This window comes from Bombina bombina, chromosome 6 (genome assembly GCF_027579735.1).
Source record: "Bombina bombina isolate aBomBom1 chromosome 6, aBomBom1.pri, whole genome shotgun sequence".
In the NCBI taxonomy this organism is placed as follows: domain Eukaryota; kingdom Metazoa; phylum Chordata; class Amphibia; order Anura; family Bombinatoridae; genus Bombina; species Bombina bombina.
Window position 1 is genome coordinate 1,127,075,349 of NC_069504.1, and position 9,625 is coordinate 1,127,084,973.

The window sequence follows — 9,625 nt, forward strand, 5'->3', positions numbered from 1 at the left end:
TGAACAAAAGGCAAGATAGTCCTTACAGTTACCATTTTGAACGTTGGTATCCTTACATAACGATTCAATATTTTTAGATCCAGAACTGGTCTGAAGGAATTCTCCTTCTTTGGTACAATGAAGAGATTCGAATAAAACCCCAGCCCCTGTTCCAGAACTGGAACTGGCATAATTACTCCAGCCAACTCTAGATCTGAAACACATTTCAGAAATGCTTGAGCTTTCACTGGATTTACTGGGACACGGGAAAGAAAAAATCTCTTTGCAGGAGGTCTTATCTTGAAACCAATTCTGTACCCTTCTGAAACAATGTTCTGAATCCAAAGATTGTGAACAGAATTGATCCAAATTTCTTTGAAAAAACATAACCTGCCCCCTACCAGCTGAGCTGGAATGAGGGCCGCACCTTCATGTGGACTTAGAAGCTGGCTTTGCTTTTCTAGAAGGCTTGGATTTATTCCAGACTGGAGATGGTTTCCAAACTGAAACTGCTCCTGAGGATGAAGGATCAGGCTTTTGTTCTTTGTTGAAACGAAAGGAACGAAAACGATTATTAGCCCTGTTTTTACCCTTAGATTTTTTATCCTGTGGTAAAAAAGTTCCTTTCCCACCAGTAACAGTTGAGATAATAGAATCCAACTGAGAACCAAATAATTTGTTACCCTGGAAAGAAATGGAAAGTAGAGTCGATTTAGAAGACATATCAGCATTCCAAGTTTTAAGCCATAAAGCTCTTCTAGCTAAAATAGCTAGAGACATAAACCTGACATCAACTCTGATAATATCAAAAATGGCATCACAGATAAAATTATTAGCATGTTGAAGAAGAATAATAATATTATGAGAATCATGATCTGTTACTTGTTGCGCTAAAGTTTCCAACCAAAAAGTTGAAGCTGCAGCAACATCAGCCAATGATATAGCAGGTCTAAGAAGATTACCTGAACACAGATAAGCTTTTCTTAGAAAGGATTCAATTTTCCTATCTAAAGGATCCTTAAAGGAAGTACCATCTGACGTAGGAATAGTAGTACGTTTAGCAAGGGTAGAAATAGCCCCATCAACTTTAGGGATTTTGTCCCAAAATTCTAATCTGTCAGACGGCACAGGATATAATTGCTTAAAACGTTTAGAAGGAGTAAATGAATTACCCAAATTATTCCATTCTCTGGAAATTACTTCAGAAATAGCACCAGGAACAGGAAAAACTTCTGGAATAACCACAGGAGATTTAAAGACCTTATCTAAACGTTTAGATTTAGTATCAAGAGGACCAGAATCCTCAATTTCTAAAGCAATTAGTACTTCTTTAAGTAAAGAACGAATAAATTCCATTTTAAATAAATATGAAGATTTATCAGCATCAACCTCTGAGACAGAATCCCCTGAACCAGAAGAGTCATTAGAATCAGAATGATGATGTTCATTTAAAAATTCATCTGTATAAAGAGAAGTTTTAAAATATTTTTTATGTTTACTAGAAGGAGGAATAACAGACATAGCCTTCTTGATGGATTCAGAAACAAAATCTCTTATGTTATCAGGAACATTCTGAACATTAGATGTTGATGGAACTGCAACAGGTAATGGTACATTACTAAAGGAAATATTATCTGCATTAACAAGTTTGTCATGACAATTAATACAAACAACAGCTGGAGGAACAGCTACCAAAAGTTTACAGCAGATACACTTAGCTTTGGTAGTTCCAGCACCAGACAGCGATTTTCCTGAAGTATCTTCTGACTCAGATGCAATGTGAGACATCTTGCAATATGTAAGAGAAAAAACAACATATAAAGCAAAATTGATCAAATTCCTTAAATGACAGTTTCAGGAATGGGAAAAAAATGCCAAGGAACAAGCTTCTAGCAACCAGAAGCAAAGAAAAATGAGACTTAAATAATGTGGAGACAAAAGCGACGCCCATATTTTTTTAGCGCCAAATAAGACGCCCACATTATTTGGCGCCTAAATGCTTTTGGCGCCAATAAATGACGCCACTTCCGGAACGCCGACATTTTTTGGCGCAAAAGAACGTCAAAAATGATGCAACTTCCGGCGACACGTATGACGCCGGAAACAGAAAAGATTTTTTGCGCCAAAAAAGTCAGCGCCAAGAATGACGCAATAAAATGAAGCATTTTCAGCCCCCGCGAGCCTAACAGCCCACAGGGAAATTTTTTTTTTAAGGTAAGAAAAATAATTGATTCAAGTGCATTATCCCAAATATGAAATTGACTGTCTGAAAATAAGGAATGTTGAACATCCTGAGTCAAGGCAAATAAATGTTTGAATACATATATTTAGAACTTTATTAAAAAAGTGCCCAACCATAGCTTAGAGTGTCACAGAAAATAAGACTTACTTACCCCAGGACACTCATCTACATGTTTGTAGAAAGCCAAACCAGTACTGAAACGAAAATCAGCAGAGGTAATGGTATATATAAGAGTATATCATCGATCTGAAAAGGGAGGTAAGAGATGAATCTCTACGACCGATAACAGAGAACCTATGAAATAGACCCCGTAGAAGGAGATCACTGCATTCAAAATAGGCAATACTCTCCTCACATCCCTCTGACATTCACTGCACGCTGAGAGGAAAACCAGGCTCCAACTTGCTGCGGAGCGCATATCAACGTAGAATCTAGCACAAACTTACTTCACCACCTCCATAGGAGGCAAAGTTTGTAAAAACTGATTTGTGGGTGTGGTGAGGGGTGTATTTGTAGGCATTTTGAGGTTTGGGAAACTTTGCCCCTCCTGGTAGGAATGTATATCCCATACGTCACTAGCTCATGGACTCTTGCTAATTACATGAAAGAAATAAGGGTTAAATAGATAGCTACACACATCAAGGAATTGGATTTTAACTATGTGTTTATATTGTATTGGTTTCATCATGAAATAACTGTGCCTGACAAACATAAGGGTTAAATAGATATCTACACACATCAAGGAATTGGATTTTAACTATGTGTTTATATTGTATTGGTTTCATCATGAAATAACTATGCCTGACAAACGTAAGGGTTACATAGATATCTAATTAAGGTGAACAGCTGTGTTTAGCGGTGTAACCACCCTACTGTGTTTCTATTGGTTAAATGTAGTATATATTCTTGAGCTCTCAGTCAGGTTGTTAGATGCCTGAGTAAACAGCAAGCTAGCTGAGAAACTAGTTGCATTTAATACACAGTGATATTTGTATACACTGTGCTTTTAAAGACCATTGGTTTAATAAAAGTGATTATAAAACTTATCACTTGACTGGGAGCCTGTCCATGTTTGTTTGCGGGTGGAGACTACAGCCTAGACTGAGACCTGTGGGAAAAGAACAGTGAGCTGCTACACTGTGAGATTCCAGTATGCACTACTAAGCATGAGTGAGCACTGCCACACTTGTGAGTACCTGAACATCTGTTATCACATATTTGTACACCATCTGTACTTTATTACACTAGGGGGCGCCCTTCTGTGTGTTTGTTTTATACCATCACAGATTACAGTTAACCTCTTCTATTTGGGAAGGAGCTGCCGTGAATTCAAGAATAAAAGACCATTGGAAGCAAATCCAAATGGACAACACTTTTTCAGTGATTGATTCACCTATGGACTGATAAGTTATATCATTTTGTATATTTTATCACACTATATTTTTGTTGTATTTTGTAATTTGTTGACATTATAGGAGTGATCTAGCACTATATATATTCTGTGTATATTAGCTCCCCTTGAGTGGTGACAGAGTATTGTCATCAGGTTGGTTACAAAGAAGAAATAATAGCAACTGAAATATCAATGGTTTACCATTCTGTGTGACAGTCATTCATATAGATCTTTGGACTGCACCATGAAACTTCTTCCTGTTATATTTCAGGATTCTGCTAAAGCCACTAAAATGTCATGTGGTCGAACTAAAGCTGAAGCCATTGTGACAAACGTGCTGGCTCCTTACAGTGTGGAAGCGGTAGTTAAAGATTTGAAAAACAGTTATGCTTATTTTAGTGTTGCATCAGATGCATCTAACCATGGACACACTAAACTTTTCCCCTTAGTTCTGCGTTACTTTAAGTCTTCCAAAGGAGTGGTAACAAGTTTGTTGGATTTTTATGAAGGTGATGAAAGTGCTGCTTCAATTACAGAGCAAATTTTAAATGTGCTTAACACAAATGGCCTATCTGTGGTTATGATGTCTGCATATTCTGCTGACAGTGCAAGTGTGAACTCTAGTAAGCATAACGGTGTGTACCAGAAGCTTCATGCTGTAAATGATCGGATATTGCCAGCTCACATACCTCATAATACAGCTAAAAGATGTTTTAAATTTTGACGTGGAAAGTCTCATTTTGAAATGATATAATTATTTTTCAATATCAGCCAAGAGAGTTGCCACAGTGAAAGAAATGTTTAACTTTGTTGACCTTGAGTGCTCAGAACTTCTTCACCATATATACCAACAAGATGGCTGTCTTTTCATCCAGCAATTGATCAAGCTGTAAAAGCTTACTTCCAAAGCATTGGTGAGGATGAAACACCTAAAGTGATATGGCAATTTATTGTGGATGAAGACAGTGAGACAACAGAACAGGACCCGCCATCAGTTCCTGAGTTATATCTCCAGTTTTTACACAACTGCTTGCCTATTTTTCAGACAGCCATATTAAAACTGGAGCGTAATGACTTGATTGCAGTTGAGGTTTATGAGATCATGACAACGGTGAAAGGCGAACTAATCCAAAGACAGACAGACCATTTTTTTCGATACCTTGTTGGGAAATCTTTAAAGAAATTACCTCATCGAGCAAGAAAAATAGAATTAGAATTCCTAAACTTTTATCAAAAAGCTGTTCAGTATTTAGAATAGAAGAAAGAAAGGGGCGCCTCATGTGTAGAAAATTATTTAGAATGTGTAGAAAGCATTTAGAACAGTGGTTTGATTTTTCAGAAAAAAAAAAACTATTTATCTAAAATTCAGTGCTTAAATTTGAAGGAGAACCTTACTTTTGATAACCTGGTGGCAGCAGTTGAAACTCGAAATTTAGACTTGTTTTCAATAGAAGACCTTTATGAGGAATATGCTTGTGTTTGTCCACACTTTGCAAAGATTTTTACCAGTACTGAAGCGGATGATGATCTCAACACGGATGTTAAATGGTCAACAATATTCATGAAAGCTGGACCTGGAAAACTTCCAAACCTCTTGAAATTGGTTGCATTTGTCATCAGCATTCCATGCTCAAATGCAGCAGTTGAAAGAGTCTTCAGCAAGATGGGATTGTGCTGGTCTGACACAAGGAATAGATGTAGAATTGATCTAATTAAATCTGAACTTCAGGTGAAAATTAATTTTGACATGGGTTGTAATTCTTTTTACAGCCTCGTAAAACAAAATAAAAAACTCCTTCAATGTGCAAAAAGTGACAAGAAATACACAGACATCAGTGTTTAAAACAAGATACTTAGCTGGTGCCATGTGGTCTACTATGGAAGGATTTGAGTACAGTGAGAAAACAAAACCAAAAATTCTATTACTTTATTGCAACTTGTTTTGTCGTCTTTTTCTATTTCTTAAGAGATGTCTAACACATTTTGAAGTATGATATGTTTAGGTAGACACTAGCTACTGAATGTTAGTTAGAAATATTTTATAGCAATTTGAAGCATAAATTCGATACAGTGCACTAATAAAAATAATCAAAATCACCTATTTTTATTGGGGGCGGGGCATCACTGGGGGGCATCCCTGAATGGCAGTTTAGAAAAGTGGTCACCCTAGTTTATATATAATGGCTTGGTTGTGACAAACTGGTTGCAGTCAGGGGGATTAGTTAACATTGTCTGTGCTTGAAACTATAGCTATAGGATTAGTCATGTGATAGATTTAACTCTTTATTACCCCCTCTTCTTTGTTCCTGAACTAAGAAGAGGGGGTAATAAAGAGTTAATTTTGAAAAGGAATGAAGTATGGTGGATTATAAGGTTATGTGCACGGAGGACTCCGTGGCCGCTACTGCGGATGACGTCATTCCTATGGGACGTTGTTTCAGTGGAGTGTATCAGTAGCTGTCGCAGCTACAACTTCTTTACTCATATAAGGTTATGTGCTCTCTACCCTAAAGGTCATAAGAGGGATTGTGCTTTACATTTGTTTTTTTGATTTATGAAACTATAGCTATAGGATTAGTCATGTGATAGATTTAACTCTTTATTATGCCTGAAGGACTCACCAGTTTGTTGGAAATATCTTACATGTTGGTGATATTTTATCTTAATGGGATATGACGATCTAAATTAAACTTTCATGGTTCAATTAACTTACTTTTGTTATAAATGCTGTAAACAAGATCAAAATAGAGAAAAAAAAGTTGTTTTTCTTTTTAAAGGGACATAAATGTATAAAATAAAATTTAATGATTCAAACAGTGCATTTTTTAAGAGCCACTCTAGTTTTCTTCAAATGTACTTTGTTCTAGGTTATCCTTTGCTGAAAATCATGCATAGGTAGGCTCAGGAGCCTTAGTGCACTGCTAGTATACATATACTAATCTGTGATTGGTTGATGACTGTCACATGATACAGTAGGCCAGCAAATGTTATTCATTTATGTTTATGGCATGTGAATTTTTTTTTATTAGTGATGATGTGTGATTATATTCTTGACCAGTAGGTGGTAGTAAAGATCAAAAGTTATACTATGCAATGAAATGTTTTAACTTGTTCACTATTAGATGTCAGTAGAGCTAACTACATGTATATGATATAGGTGAATTACCTTACAGGTGTATATAACTGAGTGGTTAAAGGGACATGAAACCCACAATGTTTTTTTCGTGATTCAGATCAATTATCAATTTTGCTTTATTCTTTTAGAATCTTTTATTGAAGAAGCAGCAATGCATGCTTTAGAGCTAGCTGAACACATTTGTAAGCCAATGAAAATGGGCATACAAGTCCATCCACCAATTAGCAGCTAGCTCCAAGCTCCTGATCCTATCTAGATATGCTTTTAACAAAGGATACCAAGAGCATGAAGCAAATTAGATAATAGAATTGAATTGGAAAGATGTTTAAAATTGTATTCTCTATCTGAATCATGAAAGCTTTAATTGTGCATGTGGCTGTTGTATCTGTGCCATGATTAAGGGCTCAGTGAAGCCTGAAATGTTGCTGTATATTGCACCTTTAAAACTGAAAGTATTTTGTATGGTGGGGGTGAGCTGAGACCTAATAAAAAGCATACACCGTGTATGCTTATGTTTAGGGAGGGCTGAGCTCTATCTAGACATTGTGACAGGAATAAAATATAAAGTGAAATGTCACTGTTATCATTTACTATTAGGAACATGCACTGTACAGACTTTACTATGTTTTGGAGGATGCCTTTATAATCTAAGGCTCAAAATTCCCACTCTTTACTAGCCATTGGTGAGTGGAAATGTAATGGTGGCGAGTGAAAGTTAGTGAGTGAATGTTGAATCAAAATGTACACTCCTATTGCAACATTGACAAACACACATTTTGGGCTATGTGCTAAATAGTATATATCCTAGAAAGGGCAAGGATATGTTATTCCTCTAGGGCTGTGGGAACAGCATTAATGCTTAGACTGTTACTTCTGAGACGGTAAACAGGGGCAGAGACAGAGAGATTGGAGAGGAAAACGGGAGAAGACAGCTTTACGAGAGAGTGGAGAAAAAAAAAAGAGTAAACAGATTTAAAAGAGGGGAAACAAAAAGTGTAAAGAGAAGACATGATCTAAAAGATAAGGGAGAGGGGGAAAAGAGAGATTGAAGAGAGTTAAAGGGACACTGAACCCAAATATTTTCTTTTGTGATTCAGATAGAGCTTGAAATTTTAAGCAACTTTCTAATTTATGCCTATTTTCTTTATTCTCTTGTTATCTTTATTTGAAATGTAAGAATGTAAGCTTAGATGCCAGCCCATTTTTGATGAACAACCTGGGTTGTCCTTGCTGATTCGTGGATAAATTCATCCACCAATTAAAAAAAGTGCTGTCCAGAGTGCTGAACTAATAAAAAAGTTTAGATGTCTTCTTTTCCAAATAAACATAGCAAGAGAACGAAGACAAATTGATATTAGGAGTAAATTAGAAAGTTGCTTAAAATTGCATGCTCTATCTGAATCACAAAAGAAAAAAAATGGGTTCAGTGTTCCTTTAAGAGAGAGAAGGAAGAGATGATAATTATTAAAATAAAATCTCTAGGTCTGCTATGACCTTCCATGATGGTCAGCACTCTCTTTCTCCACTCTCTCACTTTAGCAACTTCCTATTAATATCCAGCTGTTGTCTTACCCAGAACAACCAGGTTGATGTTGCTACTTATTTATGTTAATCTATTACTGTACGTGGCATTATTTAATTTGTTAAGGTATAAAATAAAAAAATATTAAAAATGACTGCACAAAAATGTGTTTCACAATGGCTAAACAAATGCAAAGAGGGTCTGGAGTAGTGGGTGTGGTGTGGGCAGGTAGTAGGTAGGATCAGAAGTGGCGAGTAACATTTTGGTCTGCCTAGTAGCTAACGACCTGACATTTTGAGCCCTGATGTAGAAGCTACTAAGTATATGTAAATTGTGCTGGTTTGTATGTCATTAATGACACAGTAAGGCCTATCAGTCTTCAGATAATCTGGCTATAAGGAAAGTGGTTTTCACCCTATCAGACAGGTTGTGATGATGAATAAAGCTAACCTTGCCTGTGCTGGCAGTGCCAGTCTGAGAGGGCATCTAGTTTCCCAGTTCTAAAGGAATACTACTGTATTGTATTATCTGAGGGAATACTACTGTATTGTATTATCTGAGGGAATACTACTGTATTGTATTATCTGAGGGAATACTAATGTATTGTATTATCTGAGGGAATACTACTGTATTGTATTATCTGAGGGAATATTACTGTATTGTATTATCTGAGGGAATACTACTGTATTGTATTATGTGAGGGAATATTACTGTATTGTATTATCTGAGGGAATATTACTGTATTGTATTATCTGAGGGAATACTACTGTATTGTATTATGTGAGGGAATATTACTGTATTGTATTATCTGAGGGAATACTACTGTATTGTATTATCTGAGGGAATACTACTGTATTGTATTATCTGAGGGAATACTACTGTATTGTATTATCTGAGGGAATACTACTGTATTGTATTATCTGAGGGAATACTACTATATTGTATTATCTGAGGGAATACTACTGTATTGTATTATCTGAGGGAATACTACTGTATTGTATTATGTGAGGGAATATTACTGTATTGTATTATCTGAGGGAATACTACTGTATTGTATTATCTGAGGGAATACTACTGTATTGTATTATCTGAGGGAATATTACTGTATTGTATTATCTGAGGGAATACTACTATATTGTATTATCTGAGGGAATACTACTGTATTGTATTATCTGAGGGAATACTACTGTATTGTATTATCTGAGGGAATACTACTGTATTGTATTATCTGAGGGAATACTACTGTATTGTATTATCTGAGGGAATACTACTGTATTGTATTATCTGAGGGAATACTACTGTATTGTATTATCTGAGGGAATACTACTGTATTGTATTATCTGAGGGAATACT